General features: G+C 43.7%; 1 protein-coding gene across 8 annotated transcripts in view; it reads right to left on the bottom strand.

The window, feature by feature from the left end:
* Positions 1 to 27,267, bottom strand: part of Ncoa2 (nuclear receptor coactivator 2) — a 234,065-nt gene that overhangs the window by 123,377 nt on the left and 83,421 nt on the right. For 7 of the 8 annotated variants that reach the window (XM_006237744.5, XM_039110853.2, NM_031822.2 and 4 more), the window contains 1 exon segment: positions 22,097 to 22,152. The exons of the other annotated variant lie outside the window; for it this stretch is intronic. The gene's annotated coding sequence lies outside the window, so the exon portion shown is untranslated. 8 annotated transcript variants of the gene reach the window in all.

Genomic DNA, 27,267 nt, shown 5'->3' with positions numbered 1-27,267 from the left:
TGGAATTACAAACGCTCGTGAACAGCGGGTGCTGAGAACCAAACCCAGGTCCTCTGTGAGAGCAGCAAGTGCACTAACTGTTGGGCTACCTCCCTAGCCCCTTCATTATATGCAAAGTGACAATCTCCGAATGCACTCAATAAGCCTATGTCCTAATTCTCCATTCTCTGTATCTATTCAGAGCTCAGGGCCAGGGAGTTGGCTCAGCAGGTAAATATACTTGTCCAAAAGCCAGACGATCTGAGGGACCCATGTGGTGTAAGGAGAAAGCCGCCCCCGCTGAGACACACACACACACACACACACACACACACACACACACACACCCCACCACCACACCAAACAAATACATACATGATATATAAGCATGATATATAAATACAGAAATGTTTTAAAATTTTAAGGATTTTTTGAAATTTTAATAAAAATTAATAAAAGTTAATACAATTTCTAATTAGAGTAAGTATTAAAAAAACAGCGCAGTGGCAAAATTCCAAGGCTACAGATCTTCACGTCATCTCTGATGTAGTGCAGCGACCTGGGAACCCCATATCTGTCTCCTCTTGAATTCTACCCCACACAACCTAACAAAAAGTCTGTTTAACCATGGAAGTCTGTTTAAGGTCTCCCAGTCTATCTTACACTCTCTTTTACATTTCTTTATTGTGTGTATATATAAGCGTGTGTCGTGTGTGTCGTGTGTGTGTGTGTGTGTGTGTGTGTGTGTGTGTACATGTGACAAATGACAATTTATAGGAGTCAGTTCTCTGCCCCACTATGTGGGCCCTGGTGTGGGCCTCAGATGGACACTTTTATCAAGCAACATACCTGCTGAACCATCACACAGGCCCCACACTCTTTTGTGGCTAGCCTTTGTTTATTTACACGCATTTAATGACACCCAATCTGGCCATTCTTATACAACAAGGCACCACAGATCTATGCATTGTGTACTCAATTAGATGCAAGACCTTCTTTTAGGTACAGTCCACCTGTACTGCTTCGTAACACCCAAACGCTTGCAATGGCAAGAATGCTATAGATAGAACTACCTTACCAATGCTCGGGTTTAATCTCTTGTTTGTAAGTTTGAAACAGCTCACTTGGGAGTCTAAGCTGGTCTGCAATTCATGATCCTCTTGCCTCAGCCTTCACAGTGCATGGCCACCAAGCCTGGTAGGTTTATTATTTTCATATAAAAAATTTACATGGAAAATATAAAAAAGGAAGAGAAAGAGCTTTCACATTTCTACTGTAGAAAGATAGTGTTTAAGTTAAAATATTTACTTTGGGGAATTTTAAGACAAAAAGGTAATTTTTAAATCAATTTATAAAATTGAATCCTACCATTTCTCTATAACACTATAATAAAAATATTTCCGTATTTTGATGTTTAACTTTTGTCTGTGTGTGTGTGTGTGTGTGTGTGTGTGTGTGTGTGTGTGTGTGTGTGTAAGAGAGGGTGGAGTGACGGAGGGAGGGACAGACAAAGTGACAGTAGTAAGAATCATCTTGAATATATATATAATATGCTCGGCCTCATGACTGCTGGGTTATCACAGTGCATTAATCTGCCCAGGACAAGATAATTTTTAACACTGCCTTAATATTCCAAGTGGCAGTCATAAATAAACCTGGCTGAACTTTCTCATAATAACTTCACCTTGCCACTGCCTATGTGCGTGCGGTGTGTGCGTGCTTGGTTTTAAATAACAGTATCTATAGTTGTGGAGTGCAGATTGTCTCCTATAGCAATCCCCTGCCACAGGAAACACCAAAACAATGGTGGAGCGCTGCACTTAGAAACATGACAAAACACTGAACAAAATTCTGGTGTTAGCTTAAATGTCTTCTTCAAAGAAGATTTCCACCAGGCAAGGTAGCAAACACACTTTTAATCCTAATAATTGGGAGGAGGAGGAAGGTAGTGGCCAGTCTGAACTATTTATCAAGACTCTGTCTTAAAATTAAAATAATTAACATCAACAAATATATAAAACAATGCATTCACATTCCAATTTAATGGCAAATTAAGCTAGGTTCACTCACGTCTATATAAAAACTAATTTTCCATGTAAGGGCTTAAGGATAATATATCTTATCAGATGAAAAGAAAACTTGCGCACATATTCACTGAAACTCAATCACTAATTTTGTCAGATTCAATACCTATCATTTTTACTGAGCAATCCATGAAAATGTTTTATTTAGAAAAGCAACTGGGAACAGCAGATTTGCAAGGGTAGCCCACGGTTACCTGACAGCCAATCCCAGGCCTTTGGTTTCAGTGTAGAGATGCCTAGAGCTTCCTAGCTCTAAAACAAAGATGCTAAAAAGGCACAGCACACACAGGACCATCAGCAGCCTTGCAGCATCTCTAGTGGCCATGGGGTACAGGACTCTATGGTGGCTGTCATATCCTAACCAACTTGAGAGTATGTTCAGAACTGCCCTTACCTGTGCCTGCCTACTAAACAAATGGACAGCATTCTTTACAAAGCAAAAAAAAAAAAAAAAAAAAAAGGGGCTGGGGATTTAGCTCAGTGGTAGAGCGCTTACCTAGGAAGCGCAAGGCCCTGGGTTCGGTCCCCAGCTCCGAAAAAAAGAACCAAAAAAAAAAAAAAAAATCCTTTTTGGCCAATTGACTCCCTGAGTCTTTTTTAAAGCAACACGATGAGGAAACCTGTGTGGATTTTATGACACATACTGAAGCCTATCTTACTACCTGCCCACTTGACAGACACCAGTGGTGCCTGCTCTGACCAACAATCCCACAGTTAATAAAATAAAAAGGGACTTATTTATCTTGGACACATACCTGTGAGCAATTACTTAAAGATAGAGATAACAATATTGAACAATATTGAGGTATCATATTTATTGAAAATAGAGAATTGTGGGGGTTGGGTATTTAGCTCAGTGGTAGAGCGCTTGCCTAGGAAGCGCAAGGCCCTGGGTTCGGTCCCCAGCTCTGAAAAAAAGAACCAAAAAAAAAAAAAAAAAGGAAAAAAAAAGAGAGAGAGAATTGCTTTGAGTTTTCAAAGCACATTAAATTAGCAACTAAAATTCTAATGAATGTGCTCCAAGAGCCTAATTCTGTTAACTTATGTTTGGAATATATTTTGTCTAATTAAGAGAACAAGATGTGAAAATGCTTTTACAACTTGGAAGGGATAGAGAAGCTCTCTCAAACACACACAGAGCTTCTCACCTGACTCCAGCCAAGGCCAGCAGGAAGCGGGGCAGATCTGCCACGGGTTGTGCCTAAGAGAACATAATAAAATGGAAGAATGGGGACAAGGCAAGGCCAGCACAGACAGCACAGCGGCACAGAGGCAGGGTGCGCTGGCCGCACATCAATAAAGGGAATTGCCCTGCGCGCACCTGTGCTGCTGCTTCTGTGAGGGTTGGGCAGGGCTGCCGCTAGGCTCCTGTTTGATACTGCAGATAGAGAAGGTCTTTCCTCTCTTAAAACTAGGACTGAGACCGGATAAACAGTTCTCTGCACCCAAATCCCGTGGGAGGGAGAGCTAAACCTTCAGAGAGGCAGACAAGCCTGGGAAACCAGAAGAGACTGCTCCCTGCACACACATCTCGGACGCCAGAGGAAAAAGCCAAAGACCATCTGGAACCCTGGTGCACTGAAGCTCCCGGAAGGGGCCGCACAGGTCTTCCTGGTTGCTGCCGCTGCAGAGAGCCCGTGGGCAGCACCCCACGAGCTAACTTGAGCCTCGGGACCACAGGTAAGACCAACTTTTCTGCTGCAAGAAAGCTGCCTCGTGAACTCAAGACACAGGCCCACAGGAACAGCTGACGACCTGTAGAGAGGAAAAACTACACGCCGGAAAGCAGAACACTCTGTCCCCATAACTGACTGAAAGAGAGGAAAACAGGTCTACAGCACTCCTGACACACAGGCTTATAGGACAGTCTAGCCACTGTCAGAAATAGCAGAACAAAGTAACACTAGAGATAATCTGATGGCGAGAGGCAAGCGCAGGAACCCAAGCAACAGAAACCAAGACTACATGGCACCATCGGAGCCCAATTCTCCCATCAAAACAAACATGGAATATCCAAACACACCAGAAAAGCAAGATCTAGTTTCAAAATCATTATTGATCATGATGCTGGAGGACTTCAAGAAAGACGTGAAGAACTCCCTTAGAGAACAAGTAGAAGCCTACAGAGAGGAATCGCAAAAATGCCTGAAAGAATCGCAAAAATCCCTGAAAGAATTCCAGGAAAACATAAATAAACAAGTAGAAGCCCATAGAGAGGAGACACAAAAATCCCTGAAAGAATTCCAGGAAAACATAAATAAACAAGTAGAAGCCCATAGAGAGGAGACACAAAAATCCCTGAAAGAATTCCAGGAAAACACAATCAAACAGTTGAAGGGATTAAAAATGGAAATAGAAGCAATCAAGAAAGAACACATGGAAACAACCCTGGATATAGAAAACCAAAAGAAGAGACAAGGAGCTGTAGATACAAGCTTCACCAACAGAATACAAGAGATGGAAGAGAGAATCCCAGGAGCAGAAGATTCCATAGAAATCATTGACTCAACTGTCAAAGATAATGTAAAGCGGAAAAAGCTACTGGTCCACCATGATCAAGTAGGCTTCATCCCAGGCATGCAGGGATGGTTTAATATACGGAAAACCATCAACGTGATCCATTATATAAACAAACTGAAAGAACAGAACCACATGATTATTTCATTAGATGCTGAGAAAGCATTTGACAAAATTCAACACCCCTTCATGATAAAAGTCCTGGAAAGAATAGGAATTCAAGGCCCATACCTAAACATAGTAAAAGCCATATACAGCAAACCAGTTGCTAACATTAAACTAAATGGAGAGAAACTTGAAGCAATCCCACTAAAATCAGGGACTAGACAAGGCTGCCCACTCTCTCCCTACTTATTCAATATAGTTCTTGAAGTTCTAGCCAGAGCAATCAGACAACAAAAGGAGATCAAGGGGATACAGATCGGAAAAGAAGAGGTCAAAATATCACTATTTGCAGATGACATGATAGTATATTTAAGTGATCCCAAAAGTTCCACCAGTGAACTACTAAAGGTGATAAACAACTTCAGCAAAGTGGCTGGGTATAAAATTAACTCAAATAAATCAGTAGCCTTCCTCTATACAAAAGAGAAACAAGCCGAGAGAGAAATTAGGGAAATGACACCCTTCATAATAGACCCAAATAATATAAAGTACCTCGGTGTGACTTTAACCAAGCAAGTAAAAGATCTGTACAATAAGAACTTCAAGACACTGAGGAAAGAAATTGAAGAAGACCTCAGAAGATGGAAAGATCTCCCATGCTCATGGATTGGCAGGATTAATATAGTAAAAATGGCCATTTTACCAAAAGCAATCTACAGATTCAATGCAATCCCCATCAAAATACCAATCCATTTCTTCAAAGAGTTAGACAGAACAATTTGCAAATTCATCTGGAATAACAAAAAACCCAAGATAGCTAAAGCTATCCTCAACAATAAAAGGACTTCAGTGGGAATCACTATCCCTGAACTCAAGCAGTATTACAGAGCAATAGTGATAAAAACTGCATGGTATTGGTACAGAGACAGACAGATAGACCAATGGAATAGAACTGAAGACCCAGAAATGAACCCACACACCTATGGTCACTTGATTTTTGACAAAGGAGCCAAAACCATCCAATGGAAAAAAGATAGCATTTTCAGCAAATGGTGCTGGTTCAACTGGAGGTCAACATGTAGAAGAATGCAGATCGATCCATCCTTATCACCCTGTACAAAGCTTAAGTCCAAGTGGATCAAGGACCTCCACATCAAACCAGACACACTCAAACTAATAGAAGAAAAACTAGGGAAGCATCTGGAACACATGGGCACTGGAAAAAATTTCCTGAACAAAACACCAATGGCTTATGCTCTAAGATCAAGAATCGACAAATGGGATCTCATAAAACTGCAAAGCTTCTGTAAGGCAAAGGACACTGTGGTTAGGACAAAACGGCAACCAACAGATTGGGAAAAGATCTTTACCAATCCTACAACAGATAGAGGCCTTATATCCAAAATATACAAAGAACTCAAGAAGTTAGACCGCAGGGAAACAAATAACCCTATTAAAAAATGGGGTTCAGAGCTAAACAAAGAATTCACAGCTGAGGAATGCCGAATGGCTGAGAAACACCTCAAGAAATGTTCAACATCTTTAGTCATAAGGGAAATGCAAATCAAAACAACCCTGAGATTTCACCTCACACCAGTGAGAATGGCTAAGATCAAAAACTCAGGTGACAGCAGATGCTGGCGAGGATGTGGAGAAAGAGGAACACTCCTCCATTGTTGGTGGGATTGCAGACTGGTAAAACCATTCTGGAAATCAGTCTGGAGGTTCCTCAGAAAATTGGACATTGAACTGCCTGAGGATCCAGCTATACCTCTCTTGGGCATATACCCAAAAGATGCCTCAACATATAAAAGAGACACGTGCTCCACTATGTTCATCGCAGCCTTATGTATAATAGCCAGAAAATGGAAAGAACCCAGATGCCCTTCAACAGAGGAATGGATACAGAAAATGTGGTACATCTACACAATGGAATATTACTCAGCTATCAAAAACAACGAGTTTATGAAATTCGTAGGCAAATGGTTGGAACTGGAAAATATCATCCTGAGTGAGCTAACCCATTCACAGAAAGACATCCATGGTATGCACTCATTGATAAGTGGCTATTAGCCCAAATGCTTGAATTACCCTAGATCCCTAGAACAAACGAAACTCAAGACGGATGATCAAAATGTGAATGCTTCACTCCTTCTTTAAATGAGGAAAAAGAATACCCTTGGCAGGGAAGGGAGAGGCAAAGATTAAAACAGAGACTGAAGGAACACCCATTCAGAGCCTGCCCCACATGTGGCCCATACATATACAGCTACCCAATTAGACAAGATGGATGAAGCAAAGAAGTGCAGACCGACAGGAGCCGGATGTAGATTGCTCCTGAGAGACACAGCCAGAATACAGCAAATACAGAGGCGAATGCCAGCAGCAAACCACTGAACTGAGAATAGGTCCCCCGTTGAAGGAATCAGAGAAAGAACTGGAAGATCTTGAAGGGGCTCGAGACCCCAAAAGTACAACAATGCCAAGCAACCAGAGCTTCCAGGGACTAAGCCACTACCTAAAGACTATACATGGACTGACCCTGGACTCTGACCCCATAGGTAGCAATGACTATCCTAGTAAGAGCACCAGTGGAAGGGGAAGCCCTGGGTCCTGCTAAGACTGAACCCCCAGTGAACTAGACTGTGGGGGGGAGAGCGGCAATGGGGGGAGGGTTGGGAGGGGAACACCCATAAGGAAGGGGAGGGGGGAGGGGGATGTTTGCCCGAAAACTGGGAAAGGGAATAACACTTGAAATGTATATAAGAAATACTCAAGTTAATTAAAAAAAAAAAAAACTAGGACTGAGCAGAAAAGGGTATTAAAAGGGTATTTACATCGCATGCCTAAAGACCTAGGTGCAATCTGCAGCACAGCAAAAATAAGTAAAATAAAACTTTAATCAAGAGTTTGAAGGAACAAATGTTTTCAGAACATTAAGTTACTAAACATGGCTGCTAGAGGACTTGTCTCTGTGTTCTAGAAAGTACTTTGAGTAACTGCTTTTCAGAACCTGTAACAGCGCTTTTTTGTTAGTGCAGGACGAAAAGTGTCAATGCTCCTCTGCTGTGGCTTGGCCAGGTCCTTACGGCTTCCACTGTACAGAAACACCTTCGCAAAGAGGCAAGGACTGCTGGGTCACGTGCAGCAGAGCCAAGTGCCTTCCGTGCCCACACACCAGCGTTTGCCAAGGCCAAAACCATGGACAACAGACCAACTGATTTCTCCTGTGGCATTGCTTAAGGAAGGAAGCTAATACCTTTCACTTTGCACTGAAAATACTTTCTATAAGGAGAGAAGTAGGGAGGGTGGAGAGGAGGGGGGGGGAGGAGACAGTCTAGTAGGCTGAAGTAAGAAAGGAAGTTGTAGGGATTTTGCACAAACATAACGGACAGATAGACGCCAGAAAAAAACCAAACAGCTGTGGTCACATGACTGCCCAGTGTGGGCCTCTACCTAGACACTCCCTTTCAGGGTTTGAAGTGTTGCCCTGTGTTAAACTGTCCTAAACTTTCAACACTAGCATTTTTCTACAGGCACAGACATGGCTAAACTCCATCCTGAAAGGAGGGCTGTTTGCAGAAATTCAGCCAGACTCTGTCAAGGCAACGCACATGCTTCTACACATAACCCTACCCCTCCTCCGGGATGGCCCAGCAGCGTCTGGTTCATCTTCCCGTAGCTGTCACTGTCACCGCCGCCGCTGCTGCTGCTGCTGCTGCTGCTGCTGCTGCTGCTGCTGCTGCTGCTGCTGCTGCCCTTTCTTCCCATCTTCTCTGTTGGTTTCCTGTTTACATCATGACTTCCCCCTTTGATAAGGCAAATTCTATAAGGCTAAACCATTTTTTTTCTGGCCACAGATTTAACAGCAGTCTCCCGCCTTCACGCAGATTATCCCTTCCTCCCCCGTCCTGACATCTGCCACAAGGGTCATATTACACCACCCAATAAAGGACCATGGAAATGGCAGGTGGGTGACAAAGTCTTTGCAAGGCTTTATAAAGAGTGCCGTGTCAGAACATGAAGAGAAATGCTAATGTTTACCAAAAGAATTTAATTTCCCAAATACGTTTCCTTCAGAGCTGTTCGTTTTTATTTATCTATTTATTTTTAAAGCCTCAGGAATGAGGTAATAACATCAATTTACTAATTGCACCGAAAAAAAAACCTCACAAATATGCCACAACTTCACTGTGTTTGACAGCAGTGAGCTCTGCTCATTACAAAGCAAATGCCACACTGTATGTCACTACCCCTGCTTTTATAAAACACCTTATCTTGGTAATTCGAATTGTTAGAGCCAATCTGTGACCTGCTAAATAAAGTGAGGTTGGTTATAAGTCAGAGTCCTTCCCAGACAAGCACACAAAGGCCCTTCTGGCTGCTAACTGGTGGTGAGAGGGGCTGAGGAGGAGAGGCACACACCTCAGAAATCAGGGAAGCATTTGACTAGCACAACAATAAAATATTGCAAAACAAAATTTTTTCTTTTCTTTTTCTTAAATCACCTGAAAAAGAACCCGGTCCAACTTTACCTCACTGAAAGAGCAGCTTTCAGTGAGCAGAGTGTGACTGTTCATTATCACTGTGAAGGGCAGGGCGTGCGCTGTGTGCGTGTGTCTGTGTGCATGTATGACTATGTGTGCGTGTGTAAATATCTTTTTTTCTGTTTTTCTATGTTAGCAAAAAGTGTGAGAAATTCCCTTAAAATAATTCTCACCTACACACTGAGGATTTTAATATAGTAAGTGTTCTAAGATTTGCTTACTAACCCAACAATCCATTAAATGAGGTTGAAGCCAAGATAGGGCAGGGCATGGTGGCTTAAGCCTGAGTTCAAAGCTCGTGAGTGCAGGCTGGTACATACGTTTGTCACTCAAAGCGTCACTGTCCAGGAAGGGCATTTTCACTCAGAGTAGTTACCCTGTAGTGTTATGGACTGTAACCCACAGACTGCTTAAGTGTAAAGGTGCCAATTCCAAAAACCCTCTTATTTATTTCACTTCCTTCATTTGCAGTTGTCAAACAATTATTCACAAGAAATAACCAGTAAAATGGAATTGCCACCATAAATTCAGTCGCCTAATGGGACTGCAGAGGGGAAATAATCCTTACAAAGGAATAAAGCCAGTAAGAGCCATGCTTACAAAATATTTCCCTAGACACAGGCTATAGATCACTATAAAAGGGAACCTTGATTAGGTAAGAGAACTACGCAGAGTCTTTTTGATAGCTCGGTGTACCTGAGCAAAACGAAACACCAGAGTCTACTAGGGCGCCATGACAGTTAGCTCTACCCAGCATGAGTCCAAAGTTAAGGAAAAAGCAGGCTAGCCCAAGACAGTTCAGCAGATGGAATAGATGTTTCTAGATCAGCAAGGGTTTTCTTACAGACTTAGGCTCATTTTCCCTTCCTGATTAAAGAGAACCCCCACACAGAGACCAGCTCCTACCTGGCAGTTCTTCTACAGTGAAACTCCACACCGAAAACCCCAAATTGCAGGCAACCATGATTTGTTTCTTTAAGCAGCAAAACTTTTGAAAATTAAAGGTTGTATAGCTTACTGGTATTGCTGAAATAGTCTATCCAAAACCCATGTAACTTTGTGAACCTAAAATATAGGGCAAACTGCTCGCTGGGGAGAGCTTTCTCTCCTCTATCAACTGTCTAATTGTCAGAGACACAGTGTAGCACTCGTACTAACTTGAAGCATTTACAACAAGCACCCGTGTGTTCTGCTGTGGTGAAACGGATGTGCCCACATTAATGAGTATAATGCAAGGAATGAGGAAATTCTTAAATTAGGAATTAGGGCAGGACCCATAACAGCTCTGCAATTAAAAAGACAGGGACGGAAACTCAGAGATGTCATCTGGCCTTTGAGATGAGGGACTGGCTGGGAGACAGAGGATTGGACCAGAGAAAGCAAACTGAGGGTTTGAGACACAAAGTACAAGCTCTGGACTGTGGCAAGGCCTTGTGAACTCCACACTTAAACACAGGTGCTCTTCGGTCATGGAGTGCCTCTTGAACTTAATAAACATCTTCACAAGGCAGACGTCAGGCAAGCAAGATGGCCCTTCCTGGTGTTTAGAAATGTTTTCACAAAACTGTCCTCTCACAAACACACTCACACCAGGCAGGCAGCACAATCCCCATCCACACACACACACCACGCACACAATTGTACAATAGTAGAGTATCATCTACAGCTACTGCATGAAGTTTTCTGTTTAATTTCTGTTAATTTTTATTAACTCGCACTTTGCTTTTTCATTTGCAAGTGAAATACTCTTAAAATTTAAATAAACAATAAAATATAAACTAAAGCCAAAACACTGTTAAACAAATTAGTTTGTAATGTTCCAAGATTCTTCCTAAGAGAGCTAAAAGGATGTCATGGCTTGAATCTGAAACATCCTTCAGAGGCTGACATGTTCCATGCCTCTTCCCAGCTGGCTGTGCTATTTTATTCCAGGAGGTTCTGGCACCTGTGGAGGGGAAAGCCCGGCAGGGATCAGTTGTTCACTGGGTTAACTGTGAGGGATGGCACCTATCCTCTCTGAATTCTGGTCAGATGTGATGTGATGGCTCCTCACCCCATATTTCTTTCACTGTGAACTCTGCCATGTCTTTCCCACCAGGAATAAACATACAACTTTCAAAATGTAAGCCCAAACAACCTTTCTCTTAAATTGTCTTGTTATACTGATGCAAAGGCTGATACAGAAAGTTGGTACCAGGAGCTAGGTGTCTGCTACAGTGACGCCTGACAAGGCCCCTGGAGGATGTTTACAGGAAGCATTTGCCATTCTCTGGAGATAGAAGCTAGAAAACTACAGCATGCAGAAAGAGTTTGATGGGATCAGTAGGGATGCAGAGGACCAGGATGCTGCTCTCTTGGGATCTCAGATGAAATATTACAAAGCAGGCTACTCACTTCACAAATGTGGGCAGAAGGGAGATCTGTCCCTGTTCTGCCCATTTCCTGAAAAACTTGTGCAGCCTAATTCAAAAGTAACAGATTAATCTTGTGGAGAAAATTTCAAAGACCGCCTAGGATTCTGGGTCAGAACAAAAAGGGAAAAGAAGATAAGGATGTGAGAAATGTACAACCGCCAGGTTTGTATGTGAGCGCGTTTAGAACTTCTGACAGAGAGCCCGCTAAAGCAAGAGAGCACCCTCTAAATGGGCAAGACGGCCTGAGGAGAGACTGCGATTGTGGGACCTGGTGTCACACAGGTGGTGGGGTTGGGCACCCAGTGTACTTGTACAAAGATTTTACAGAGGGTGCGCAATGGGCACCAAGATCCCATCCCCAGAGAAACCTGGGGGAGACCCCTGGGGGAATGAAGAGACCAGAACACGAGTGTTTGCCAAGGGAAGCCTCGGGTAACAAGTAAAGCCATCTTGAGAGAGAGGCTATGTGTGCTGCAGATGAAGGAAGGACCGAAGCACACACTCTAGCTCAGAACTACTGAATGCCAGGTGCATCTTCATGGTTTTGGTTTTGGTTTGGTTTGGCCCAAAGCTGCTTTGCTATCTTCCTGGTTTCCCATACTTGAATAGAACGGCAATGTTCTAAGAATAGTGACTTACTAGGCCAACAAAAGGTAAGTGTCAGGAGACTTTAAACTCTGCACTTCTGAACAGAGCTGGAAACTGCCCAGGCCACGAAGCTCCTTAAGGAGGCCTAAATGTAGTTTTCATTATCATGTGGCCATGTCTTGGCAACCAGGGGCACAGCATGGTGGCTTTGATACGAAGACCCTCCCAACCCCACAGACTCAGTTCTTGGGATGTATTATTTTGGAAGCCTGTGGAACTTTTAGGGGGCAGGACCCAGCTGGAGGAAACAGGGCAGGGGATGGACCTCTGAAGGTTCTATGACCAAGATGACAGGAGAGCGTCTGCCACACAGCCTTCCTGGGCTGAGCTCTGCTGGATGACTGACTCCCAGCAGACTGGAACAAGCCTCTCCTCTTGTGAGTTATCTGCTGTAAGAGCTAAAGGAAGAGCACTGCGCTGCCTGCGCTGCCTGCCCGGCCTCTGCCACCCCAGTGCCACCGAGGGTGAACTCATTCATTTCCTGTTCTCTTGGACAAAACAAAGCAGTCTGTTCTTTCTCAGTGGATCAGCAATGGCGGAACACCAAATGAGAGGAAGGGCAAGCAAATGGCTTGCTCTGCACACCTGCAGTAAGAGTCCTGTCAGACCTGAAGGACTCTTGACGGAGCTGCCCCTGAACCCGTGTTACATGAGCCAGCAACCCCTCTTCATCTCCCCACTGACCAATGAGCTCTTTCCCTCTGTATTAACCTTAACAAAAATTAATTTAAAAAGGCTTCATTGTTTTTTCTTTAAAGATAGCTAATTTTCTAAATTGTTCAGTTAAATGAAATTAGTCTTGAATTTGGCTTAAATGTTGAAAAATTACAATAAATTTGTTCTAAAAATTCTCGCTCTTTCGACCTCGAATGGTGTCCTCTTGGTGCCCACCAAATAAGATACTAGATCTATACTAACTAAGAGTGCCCGCAAATGTTATTTTAGGTTGTATCTGTATATGGCTTTCTTAATTACCTTTTAATGACTATATTTCAATTTACATTGCTTATTCTCATTATCTCCTCACGGACACTCTGACACATTCTACCATGCACGTTTGTTTGTTTTCTAAAAAAAACTGTAGGTGCCTAGGCACCCATGTTGTTATGACAGTTTTACTGACACAACACGCATGCCATCAGCACCACCATGTTCTCCTGCCCCACCCCAGGCAACCACAACTCTGCTTTCTCTAACACAGATTTACCCTCCCTAGGCACCTAGCATTTTATAATAAAGGGAATTCTCATCGAACATAGGACTTTCCCAATAGCACCTTACACATGTGCGGCTCTGCGGACCTAGCCACCTCGAAGCAGGAATCATTGTACCACACCCCCCCCCAATAACGTTCCATCGACGTCTCTAGCTCATTTTACTTGTGGATTCTCCAGCCAATGGACATCTGAACGGTCTTCCCTCTGGAGCTATTATGAATGACACTACTCTGAACATCATCACACCATCTTTGTCAAGATAGAAGGCCTACTACTTAGCTGTGGAGAGCGGGGTGATCTGGAGCATAGGAAACTGACCAGTAGAGATAAACAAAGCTGGCTGTTTCTAGACATGGATGATGGTGACCTGCCAGCCTGAGCACCCCAGTCTGACCCACCTTTGTCTTGTTCAAGCTTGCATACATGTAGGACACATACAAACAGCGTTCTGTTGAGCACAGTGGTCCATCCCCATAATTTCATAAGCCCAGCATCTAAGGACCCAAGGAAGGAGGACAGTCAATAATACCCTGAGCTACATCACAAGACTTGGAATAAAAGCAAATGGACAGACTCATACACAACTGGGCCTTTCACACGGCCTTCTCCTCTCCGGCGGGCACTACTGTCAAGGGTGCTTCCCACGCCATACAATTGTTTGAACTGATGAGGGAATTAGTAAACCCAATAGCTCCTATTGAGTAGTTAGGATCAAAAATGATTGCTGGCAAGAACACAAAACTTTAGCCTTGGCTATGCCTTCTACAACATGGGCAAAAACCTGCACGCTAGATCGTATGGTCCATAATGGTGTGCTTAGCGGCCATCTACATAACTGCTAACCCGTAACTGGCATCACAGAAGGCGAGCATGCCGGTCTTCCAGACACCATCTCCACGTGCCTCAGCATAGAGGCCAGACGAGTGACTGATAATATGGCAGATTAAGACACCTGCTTTCTTTAGTGAGCTAACACAATGGCAGACAGTGCTAGAGCAGCACCATAGGCCTGGGAATGAGACTCCCAAAGCTTTCCCCTGTGATGGAAACAGTAATCTGGCATCCGCATTCTAACTGGGAAGACTACGGCCACGAGTCTCAGAAAGCCATGAGAATGCATGGCCTTCCTTCATCTTCAGACACTCACTAAGGATTCCCTACAAACTAGGAAAATAAGGGTTACTTTGTCTTTCGTATGTATGATTTGTTGAAGGGTCAGGTTTGGTGTACAGAATTCATCCCAAGTTGTATGAACACTGGCTCAAACTCAACCAAATCCCTTATGGGTGAAGAAAACAAGGCTCAGTCAGTTTTACTAAATTAATCGCTTGTGGGTTGTGTTGTTATAAAATTGGGCATCTCTCTAAGCTAAATGTCTTCTGCAGAAAGGTTGAGAAAGCTCCGTGTCCTGGTGATTGGTGCACATGAGTGGATGAACAGTCAGACGAACACCAATCAGAAACTCAGCCGTGCATGCAGCACCCACACTGCCAGCCGTGGGCGCGTCCTTCCAGTTAGTGGTTCTGCACGGACAGCCCCCAGCCCTATAGTGCCTCTGCATCAGCACCTAGTGGCTCCTCACTGCACAAAGGCGGGGGGGGGGGGGGGGGCGCATGATCTTTGTTTGGAAAGGGACACCCAAGATGAAAGCAAATCATGAGGTGGCCTATGTGCAGGATACAAAAAAAAAAAAAAAAAAAAAATCACATTAAATCAAGTTCTTAAGTCATTATATTATTTGAAGCCATCCTAAAATAAATTACCATAGTCTACCTTGCTAAGTTTAACAATCTAAGGATAATTTCATTCTCTATGACTTGGAGTCTTACAGTCCTTAGATTTGATTCTATGCTATAGATCATATGCTACTAACATACGATAGTAGACGGTCTTGCAGCTTAGGTCAACCTCCAAACATGACTGAGTACAAATCTGTATGTTTTTCTCCCTTTCTCTCATAGGACAAAGGGGTGGCTGGAGAGCCGGCTCGGCTGTTGAGAGCTGCTGCTCTGCCAGAGGACCTGGGTTTGATTCACCACTCCGTCACAGTACTCACTCAAAACCATCTCAGACTCCCTGTCCAGACCACCACGACATACCAAGGAATACACATGTACACAAACATGTGTGCTGGGAAGGCAGATACACGCATGAGAAATAAAATAAATATGCAGTAAGAGCACTCATTACCCCGAGTAATTGGTGATCTCAGCACAGGGGTCATGCTCAGCAAACGTGCACAAACTTGTTACAAGGACACTCAACCATGCACCAGGTACAGAAGAGTATAGCACCTAACCAGCCCATATCCCGAATGCTTGGGGCAATGGCTCAGATTTTAGTTTTGTGCTTTAAACACTTTCATTTTTCTTTATGAGTGTATGTATCCACACCCCAGGGATTCGAGGAGACAATTCTGACAATGACAGGCAGTTCAGAGTCACCTGACCAGTACTGGGAAGCCTCCAGGCCTCTATGGAAGTGGTGTCTTCAACCGTTTTGATTTGCACTATCTGCACACACTTTATAGGGCCAGTGCTCTTAATTTGAGATTCTGAGTCCTTCAGCTTCCAAAAAGAGCTGGGCACTGAGAATAAAACTGGGGAAGACAGACCAGCTTCCCTCACAGGTCCTGGTTTGGGGATCCACCACATTTTCTTGAGGGACCAACCATACTGTGATTCATAGTCAATACTCACTGTTAGTTCATCCATGAAATGGAGGAGACTCCATGAGACTACCAGGGGCTTCAGTGGGATGCGTGTAGGGATACAACAGGTAATGAAATGACATTGTGCTTTCCACTCCACACTTAGGCAGACCTGTTCCCCTGTTCTGACTAAATGACTCGTCTGAAATGGCCACTGGTGACTTTTTATGGCCAGTGCATCACCAATCACCAAGGTTATCTTTCAGATCCTGACACATGAGGGGGTTAAACAGCACCACCTGCTTAAGGTCTTACAGTCACCAGCCAAGACTGAGCTGGTGAAAGTTTGGAGGCTCCCCCACGTCCTTTCCAGAAGGAAACACAAAGACACGGAAGCGTAGGCTCTGCATTTTACGTCCTGCACCAGCTGGCAGGTCAACTGGTGAAAGAGGCACCAAGAGACCCCACGCTGTAACTCCAACTGGGGTGCGTTTAGTATAAGAGCTCTGCTCATTCCGACCACGCATCCGATAATAGCACACGCTCACTTACCTGGTACCTGTTTGACTTTACTCTTCTCACGGAAGGTTACTGTCACAAGTTTACAAACAAGGATGCTCCCTCTTGAGAAGGAGCCAGAGCTCTCTGCTATCCCCACCCTCTCTATTAGATTTCTACCAGTGACAGACCCACCTCTTACAACATCCGTCCCCTCTACCCAATGACTACCAACGACTGATTCTCCTCTTACAACACAGGGTGCTCATCAGAAAGCTTACAAAAGAGGCCCTATGATAAAATGACCACCTGCTGGATCGATCTTCAAGGGACCTTAAGTGGCTGTTATTATACCTCTTTATCCATCTCCATAAACCCTAGCTGGGTAGGTACAAATTTTAAAAATAATGCTTCCCTTGGATGCTTTCTTACTTTTGTTTTCCACCATATAGAGGCATGACCAGGGACAAGTAGACAAGTAAGGAGGTCACAAAGAAATATAGATTAAGGGAAAATGCCTCCCAAGACCACAAGCCCAGAACTGGTTTTTCAGGTTAGAGCTGCTCTTTGAAATGCTCTTTCATCAGTTCTGAAGACGTTTGCAAAGAAAAGAAGTTGTTGGGAAGGGACCACAGGTCTCTCGGTCACCTTTGTCTCTTGACAATATCATTGCGGTTTAATCCATAGCTAACATGGGTGCTCTTTCTAAAGTGAAGACAGCTAAGGATGGACACGTTGGTCAGCGAAGGCTGCTGCAAATGTCATTTGAGTGCTATTCTGGAAATCAGTTTGTCTCAGCCCTCTGACAGCCCAGTAGAGACAGGGAGGGGTTGGGGACAAAGGGGAGGATTAGGTGTAAGTACTTGTGATAGGGAGAGCTGAGCTAGAACTACTATTAGACATTGTCTGAACCTGTAGAAATAAATATAACAGCCAGGCATGGAGGCACACACCTGTAATCTCAGCACCCAGGACACAGAGGCAGGCAGATCTCTGTTAAGTTTGAGGACAGCCAGGGCTACACTGATAAACTCTGTCCCATAACAGAGAAAGGAAAGAAGAATGGGAGGGAGGAGGGGAAGAATATAACCTAGACATGTTATAGGAAGGAGGGGGGAGAAGGGAGGGGAAGGGAGTGGGGTAGAGTGGAGAAGGGAAATATAAAACCTAAATTTAAGTAATAACTTATGTGCTGTATACTTTATATGAATTCCATCAACACGACAAGCCCACAGCATAAGATGTAAGAATGGACACCTAGAGGAACAGGAAAGTGGGAGATGACCAGGAAGGCAAGCCAAGACACAGCCTGTCACAGGCAGTGAGGCCTGGAGGTAAGTGTCACAGCGGATGTCCAGCCAACGTGAACCCTGCCGCTCTTGCTTTGTGGTGCAGCCTATGCCTGGTGCTGGGTAAGGACATGTAAACACATCACACACACACACACACACACACACACACACACACACACACACACACACACTCACACACACACTCTTGTAGTGAAGCACTAGGCTGCCCCACGTCTATAAGACCTGTCCGCACTTAATCTTCCAGCATTAAAAAAAAAAAAAAAAAACAAAAAAACCAACTTGAAAATAAACCCATCATGTATATATATCCAATGACATGTCAAGGCTATCTTGTCAGACAGACACACCTAACTCCTGCCAAGTTAAGGTTTAATGATGCTAAAAGTGATTCCCCATAGCATAATTCAGACCTGGAATTCCCAGTCTTACCATCTTTTCAAAAGTTGAAAAAAAAATACAACTAATTTCGTTTTCCAACCAAAAATTTAAAGTATACTGGACCAATACTATGCAACTAAGACCTGAAGTACCTTTATACAATGAACTATTCAGCCCTGAAGACAAACTAAGCAGGAAGGGGCTAAGTTGTTGGGGTAGAAATCTCCCCTCGCATCCGGACAAACCACACCAAGACAACATGGTTCCATGTGGAGAGGTTTAATGTAAGGACAAGGGACAGGGAGGAGAGAGAAGCAGAGTAGAAGAGGAGGAGAGGAGGAGAGGCCTCTACATGAAGGGAAAGCGGGAGGGGAATGGGGAGAAAGGGACAAAGGAGAAGAGGGTAGGAGCAAGAGACCAAGAGAATGAGCAGGGGGTGAGTAGCCCCTTTTATAGTGTCAGGCATACTCTGGCTGTTGCCAGGTAACTGTGGGGTGGAGCTTAGACAGAATGCTAACATAAGTACCTAAACACTATACCATGTCAATTCTTACATAGTTAAACTAAATTTCCTAAAGATATGTCATCACACATTCCTTAAGGGGAAACCATCCATTTATTATTTAAACATTACAAGACAATATTTGACTTTCTATAAAATCTCTCTGTACAATTTAAGTAATCTTTTTTCAAAGATATGTTACTAGAAACAAATGTTTGTTTCAGTAAGTAAAGTGTCAACCAAAAGAGTTAATTTTGAGCCTGAAGGCAGCTGACCACCACAGAGGCAAAGCCTTCTATCCCTGTCACACAATGCCATACAGTGTGGGCCTGCAGCTCCAGGCCCTGAAGTAAATTACCCCGTCCCTTGTTAGAAGCTCTGCAATTTCAAAATCAGTTTTCTGGTTACCCCGCTGCAACCTTCAAGAGGTGTCTCAGTCATGTAAAAAGTAAACTAAGAAATCCCTTACCTGTCCTTCAAGGTACATTTTGACACGGTACGTGGTTACTTACAGAGCGGTCATTGTGGTGATTCTGGTACATACACAGAATAGATGTATTACACCAACAGACAAAACTGTCCTGTGACTGGGTGGTGTGAGTGCAGAGGGCGCTACAGATGGATACTTGTACATTAACGTGTTCAATTAAACCTCAAGCCCTGGACCCTTTGTTGAAATGCAACCACTGTATCTTACTGCCTTTAATAGCAAGAACTTAAGCTTAAAGCTTAAAAAGCTATGGAAGCTACTAAAAATCTGAAGACTTGTGTCTATTCTGTCCTCCATGCCAAGTAGTGAGGCTTTTTCTGCACCACTGGCTGCACGTCGGAACCAGAAGATAGGACGTAAACAGTGTCCTGATACAGATGGCCCTGTGAGCTCTGGCCTGTGAGCTTGTCAGTGAGCAGTAGCAAAGTGCAGGAGACAGCGGCAGCGGCAGCGCACTAACCACTAACGGGGCGGTCAGTATTCATACCTCCTGAGCTTCTCTCTCAGTCTTCAAGTGGCAGGTGGCTCTCTCACTACATGTTTTTTTTTTTTTTTTTTTCCGGAGCTGGGGATCGAACCCAGGGCCTTGCGCTTCCTAGGCAAGCGCTCTACCACTGAGCTAAATCCCCAACCCACACTACATGTTTTTAAAGCAAAAGTTCCAATTGAAATATAGTAGTCACTATATCTCAAATATAAAATTATGTATGCATTATATTACATAAACAGAAACACCAGTGGGCTGCATATCCAGCTATTCTGTATGTATGTGTTTATACATGTGTATTGCATGTGTGTCTTTTGTGTACTTAGGAGGTTTTTTTTTAAACAGGATCAAGTACTGAGGATGGCCTTGAACGCACTGTACAGCTGAAGACAGCTCTGAAGTGCTGGCCCTCCTTCCTCTGTGTCCCCCCCTAACCCCCATGACTGCTGGTGTTTATAGGCATGTGCCCCTACACCAAGCTGTTGTAATTTACCCAGTCAAGCACACATGCTACCTATAATCTAAAATGTCTAAGAGAGAAAGAATGCCAATTGCTACCACATCAAGCTTTTTTTAAAAAATGGCTGGGGCTGCAACCCTTGTCTGCGGTGCACAGAGCTTTTTATCACTAATGTCGTCACAGTTTTACAAGTACGCCATCATGTTTCAGTTTGAAATGAAGGTTATTGGTTAAAAGTTAGGCCTAGTTAATAAAATACAAGTAAAATAATGTCTGATTTTCAAATTAAATTTGAAGTCTTCAAATATGAAAATAACTTTCATATCTTACACTTATTGCCATGAACATGCATGCCAGCAGGGTGGTTCAAGCAGAAACGGGGCTCCAAAGTCAAGATCACAGTCTTCAGAATGGCAAACTGCCATTCATGTCACATGTCCTTCGAAGAGTCACTTAACCTCTGGAGCTGCCTCATCTGCTAATCCAGACCTAACCAGAATGCAACTGTGGGTGCTGGGCACTCAGAGGAGTAGTCCAGATCAATGGAGTACTGCAAACTAAACCTGGGAGAACACGTGAACGGGAAATAGGTGTATAACACCTAATGCTCTAATTAAAAGCAACATTAAAGGTCGTAAGAGAAAAAATAGTCCTTACAAAGATGAGAGGCAAATATGCAGGAAGACAAAGCAAAAACAAAACAGGGCTCTTCAAGAAGCCCAGCAGCTAAGGGGTGTGAGTCCTGGGACCCACATGGTAGAAAGAAAGAAGCAACTTGCGCAGGCTATGCTCTGGCCTCCACAATGTCTGGGGCAGCACCCCACAATAAGGATGGGCAGAAACAACTTAAATAAAACAAGAGACAAGTGCCCAACAGAAAGGAAGGACTAGGATCTCAAACACTTGAAGAAGGCTGGCATGGCCATGAGCCAGTGGGCTTCAAGTGTCCTATAGGGTCAGCAGCCACCACTGAGAGCAAGTGCCAACATGAACACACACGGCAGGAAAACGAACAAGCAATCTCCCAGGCTGGGGAGAGAAAATGACAAACTGTAAATCCAGTGACAGACGGTAGAAAAGCTTTAGCTCATCCAGTCCTTGGGCATTAAAACCGTATCAAACATATCCAAGATGCTAAGAAGGTTAAAAACATCAAACTTGTTGCTACTTGGTACACCGGGCTTTATCTGGTCAGTGTCCTAGAGACTGAGGGTTTGCCTCTGAACACAAGGCGCCCCATGCTAATGAAACTCAGGTTCTCAGAGGGTAAGTCACAAATGAAGAATGGTGTATCGAGTGTTAATGAATATCAACAGACAACATGGATGAGTGTTGAAAGCCTCTGGCAAAAAGGTCACGCACAGTATTTCACAAGCACCTGCCCATGTGGACAGAGACTCAATGGCAAAAGCTCTAAGAGTCTTTTCTCCTACATGATGCCGGTTTAGTAACAGGTACACAGTACTCCACTCAAAAGTATTTAGCATAAAAAAGAAGTAAAAAACCATTTTCTAGGCTCGAGGTTAAAAGTTAATGATTAGCTCAACTTATCTAGCAGGTACGCTTAAAACACACTCTCCCCACATAGAAACAGCGGAATAAAGATATTCGGTGTTTCTCCTTCAAATGTCATTTGGACAGGCTCATAAAGAACTCTCCCAACAGAAACACACAGGAAAGCAGGTAAGTATATTCTGCTCTTACGTGCGTTCCTCTTATGTGCTGATTGTTTCTAATGTGTTAAACAATGAAAGGACTGACCTTACTAGTAGTCAACCCAGCGCAACATGAAGGATCAAGCACTCACCTGTGCAGATACACAGTGCAGAAGATCTGATAGACTGGGCCCGGTGCACGAAGAGTCTGCAATGGGAACGAAGACACAGGCATTAGAGAAGACGCTGAGCCGGGGCTCCCCTGCGCAGGCAGAGCTCTCCAGTGCACAGGGAGCCAGTGCTTGCTCCTGCTCCAGTGCACAGGACACTCACTGTGCATTGTGTACTGGAACGCACAGCAAGGCAGAGGCAGAAGGACCAAGGTATGGCTTCTGCTTGTGTAGCACAGCACAAAAGGTACTGGGGACATTTCCATATGAAAAACGGGGCACATACAAGATTTTGAGTTCTCATTGCCACAGTGGAGAAACTTAGAATTACAAAAACAGAAACCCCTAAGATGATGGAGGTATTTGTTCTCTGGAGAAAAGTCTACTGGAGCACACAGTGAGACAGCTGTCGGAGGTTGCTGGAGAGAGGTGCACGAGCCATACGTTTCCTCAACTTTCCTCAGGGTCTATCTCTGAGAACAAAGGCCACAAGCGCACGCTGGCAGGCCTCGGCATACAGGATGCACGCCGAGGAACGCAGGCCTAAAATGCACGCTTATGCTATCATCTAGACTGTCTATGGTGCACTCGCGAGAAGACAGCCCCAGTGCCCGGGACTGGCGGCGTACTGGATTGTGCTCTTCTGCACAAGCATTAATGTTACAAGACTCAGCATGAAGGAAAGCTTTTGCAACTGAACTTCAAGGGCTGTACTTCCTTTATGTGGCATCGATCGCCAATAACACTGGATGCATTACCAAACTTAAAAGTGTTAATGCATTTAAAGTTTTTAATTTTTTAGAATAGAAAACAAAAGATAAAGAAGCTAATACCAAAATAGTATTCAAACTGCTCTTTTTAGAGAACACTGGAAGCATTTGACTTTATAATGTCTATATATATAATGTCTCTATACCAGAGAAACTGACAAGGATGAATGTTGGTTTTCACCAGGAGATAGTCTTGAAATCATCACATGTAGAAAATGCAACATGGGCATCAGAAGCAACTGGATGACAATAACAGAAAATGTATATGCAAACGAATCATCGTAGTAAAGTGAGTGGGTTCTGCTCAAGTGGCAGTCAGCGGCAGGGAGCAACGCAGCCATAAAGGAGTTCTCTGTCCTTCAACAGGGCAGGAACAGACGTTAACCTATGCAATACAAGAACCTATCTGCGCCGCCCCACACCTCATCCAAACCACTGCTCAAAGGCATCACATGTTCAACAGCCACGAGCTAAAGCTTGCAATGTCGACACAATACTACTGGGTTGCTCTGTCCTACTCAGTAAGCTTTATTAAGATGTTAAAACAACGGGTTGGTGATTTAGCTCAGTGGTAGAGTGCTTGCCTAGGAAGTGCAAGGCCCTGGGTTCGGTCCCCAGCCCCGAAAAAAAAAAAAAAAAAAGATGTTAAAACAACAAGAGGCCGGTTTTACCTAGAGTCCCAAACCCACAGATCCCAGCCCGCAGCAGCTCTCTGCTCCCAAACCCTGTGGGAGAGAGACCTCACCGCCTGGTCAGGTAGGCACTCCTGAGGCTGCAGAGCGGAAGAGACCACCAACACTGCCCACCCCGCCCACATCCCTGGCCCAAGAGGAAACTGTATAAGGCCTCTGGGTTCCCGTAGAGGAGGTCCCAAGAGCAGCAGGTCCGCTGTGTCTGAGACACCTCCAGAACCTGAAGGGATCTACCTTGATAAACAGTTCTCTGCACCCAAATCCCGTGGGAGGGAGAGCTAAACCTTCAGAGAGCCAGACACACCTGGGAAACCAGAAGAGACTGCACTCTGCACACATCTCTGACGCCAGAGGAAAACACCAAACTCCATCTGGAACCCTGGTGCACTACCAAATTCCTTCTATGAAGCCACAATTACTCTTATACCTAAACCACACAAAGACCCAAAAAAGAAAGAGAACTTCAGACCAATTTCCCTTATGAATATCGACGCAAAAATACTCAATAAAATTCTGGCAAACCGAATCCAAGAGCACATCAAAACAATCATCCACCATTATCAAGTAGGCTTCATCCCAGGCATGCGGGATGGTTTAATATACGGAAAACCATCAACGTGATCCATTATATAAACAAACTGAAAGAACAAAACCACATGATCATTTCATTAGATGCTGAGAAAGCATTTGACAAAATTCAACACCCCTTCATGATAAAAGTCCAGGAAAGAATAGGAATTCAAGGCCCATACCTAAACATAGTAAAAGCCATATACAGCAAACCAGTTGCTAACATTAAACTAAATGGAGAGAAACTTGAAGCAATCCCACTAAAATCAGGGACTAGACAAGGCTGCCCACTCTCTCCCTACTTATTCAATATAGTTCTTGAAGTTCTAGCCACAGCAATCAGACAACAAAAGGAGGTCAAGGGGATACAGATCGGAAAAGAAGAAGTCAAAATATCACTATTTGCAGATGATATGATAGTATATTTAAGTGATCCCAAAAGTTCCACCAGAGAACTACTAAAGTTGATAAACAACTTCAGCAAAGTGGCTGGGTATAAAATTAACTCAAATAAATCAGTAGCCTTCCTCTACACAAAAGAGAAACAAGCCGAGAAAGAAATTAGGGAAACGACACCCTTCATAATAGATCCAAATAATATAAAGTACCTCGGTGTGACTTTAACCAAGCAAGTAAAAGATCTGTACAATAAGAACTTCAAGACTCTGAAGAAAGAAATTGAAGAAGACCTCAGAAGATGGAAAGATCTCCCATGCTCATGGATTGGCAGGATTAATAAAGTAAAAATGGCCATTTTACCAAAAGCAATCTACAGATTCAATGCAATCCCCATCAAAATACCAATCCAATTCTTCAAAGAGTTAGACAGAACAATTTGCAAATTCATCTGGAATAATAAAAAACCCAGGATAGCTAAAACTATCCTCAACAATAAAAGGACTTCAGTGGGAATCACTATCCCTGAACTCAAGCAGTATTACAGAGCAATAGTGCTAAAAACTGCATGGTATTGGTACACAGACAGACAGATAGACCAATGGAACAGAATTGAAGACCCAGAAATGGTCTACGGCCATACCACCCTGAACGCGCCCGATCTCGTCTGAAGACCCAGAAATGAACCCACACACCTATGGGCACTTGATTTTTGACAAAGGAGCCAAAACCATCAAATGGAAAAAAGATAGCATTTTCAGCAAATGGTGCTGGTTCAACTGGAGGTCAACATGTAGAAGAATGCAGATCGATAAATGCTCATCACCCTGTACAAAGCTTAAGTCCAAGTGGATCAAGGACCTCCACATCAAACCAGATACACTCAAACTAATAGAAGAAAAACTAGGGCAGCATCTCGAACACATGGGCACTGGAAAAAATTTCCTGAACAAAACACCAATGGCTTATGCTCTAAGATCAAGAATCGACAAATGGGATCTCATAAAACTGCAAAGCTTCTGTAAGGCAAAGGACACTGTGGTTAGGACAAAACGGCAACCAACAGATTGGGAAAAGATCTTTACCAATCCTACAACAGATAGAGGCCTTATATCCAAAATATACAAAGAACTCAAGAAGTTAGACCGCAGGGAGACAAATAACCCTATTAAAAAATGGGGTTCAGAGCTAAACAAAGAATTCACAGCTGAGGAATGCCGAATGGCTGAGAAACACCTAAAGAAATGTTCAACATCTTTAGTCATAAGGGAAATGCAAATCAAAACAACCCTGAGATTTCACCTCACACCAGTGAGAATGGCTAAGATCAAAAACTCAGGTGACAGCAGATGCTGGCGAGGATGTGGAGAAAGAGGAACACTCCTCCATTGTTGGTGGGATTGCAGACTGGTACAACCATTCTGGAAATCAGTCTGGAGGTTCCTCAGAAAATTGGACATTGAACTGCCTGAGGATCCAGCTATACCTCTCTTGGGCATATACCCAAAAGATGCCTCAACATATAAAAGAGACACGTGCTCCACTATGTTCATCGCAGCCTTATGTATAATAGCCAGAAAATGGAAAGAACCCAGATGCCCTTCAACAGAGGAATGGATACAGAAAATTTGGTACATCTACACAATGGAATATTACTCAGCTATCAAAAACAATGACTTTATGAAATTCGTAGGCAAATGGTCGGAACTGGAAAATATTATCCTGAGTGAGGTAACCCAATCACAGAAAAACACACATGGTATGTACTCATTGATAAGTGGCTATTAGCCCAAATGCTTGAATTACCCTAGATGCCTAGAACAAATGAAACTCAAGACGGATGATCAAAATGTGAATGCTTCACTCCTTCTTTAAAAGGGGAACAAGAATACCCTTGGCAGGGAATAGAGAGGCAAAGATTAAAACAGAAACAGAAGGAACACCCATTCAGAGCCTGCCCCACATGTGGCCCATACATATACAGCCATCCATTTAGACAAGACGGATGAAGTGAAGAAGTGCAGGCCGACAGGAGCCGGATGTAGATCGCTCCTGAGAGAGACAGCCAGAATACAGCAAATACAGAGGCGAATGCCAGCAGCAAACCACTGAACTGAGAACAGGACCCCCGTTGAAGGAATCAGAGAAAGAACTGGAAGAGCTTGAAGGGGCTCGAGACCCCATATGTACAACAATGCCAAGCAACCAGAGCTTCCAGGGACTAAGCCACTACCTAAAGACTATACATGGACTGACCCTGGACTCTGACCTCATAGGTAGCAATGAATATCCTAGTAAGAGCACCAGTGGAAGGGGAAGCCCTGGGTCCTGCTAAGACTGAACCCCTAGTGAACTAGATTGTTGGGGGGAGAGCGGCAATGGAGAGAGGGTGGGGAGGGGAACACCCATAAAGAAGGGGAGGGGGAGGGATTAGGGGGATGTTTGCCCGGAAACCGGGAAAGGGAATAACAGTCGAAGTGTATATAAGAAATACTCAAGTTAATAAAAAAAAAAAAAAAAAAAAAATTGGGGCTGGGGATTTAGCTCAGTGGTAGAGCACTTACCTAGGAAGCGCAAGGCCCTGGGTTCGGTCCCCAGCTCCGGAAAAAAAAAAAAAAAGAACCAAAAAAAAAAAAAAAAAAAATGTTGTCCTTAAAAAAAAAAAAAAAAAAATGAGGCCAAGTGTCAAGTCACTCCAGCTAAAGTCAGATACATAGGAAACTGA

The sequence above is a fragment of the Rattus norvegicus genome, chromosome 5 (genome assembly GCF_036323735.1).
Source record: "Rattus norvegicus strain BN/NHsdMcwi chromosome 5, GRCr8, whole genome shotgun sequence".
Lineage (NCBI taxonomy): Eukaryota > Metazoa > Chordata > Mammalia > Rodentia > Muridae > Rattus > Rattus norvegicus.
This window is presented reverse-complemented; position numbering and strand designations above follow the sequence as displayed.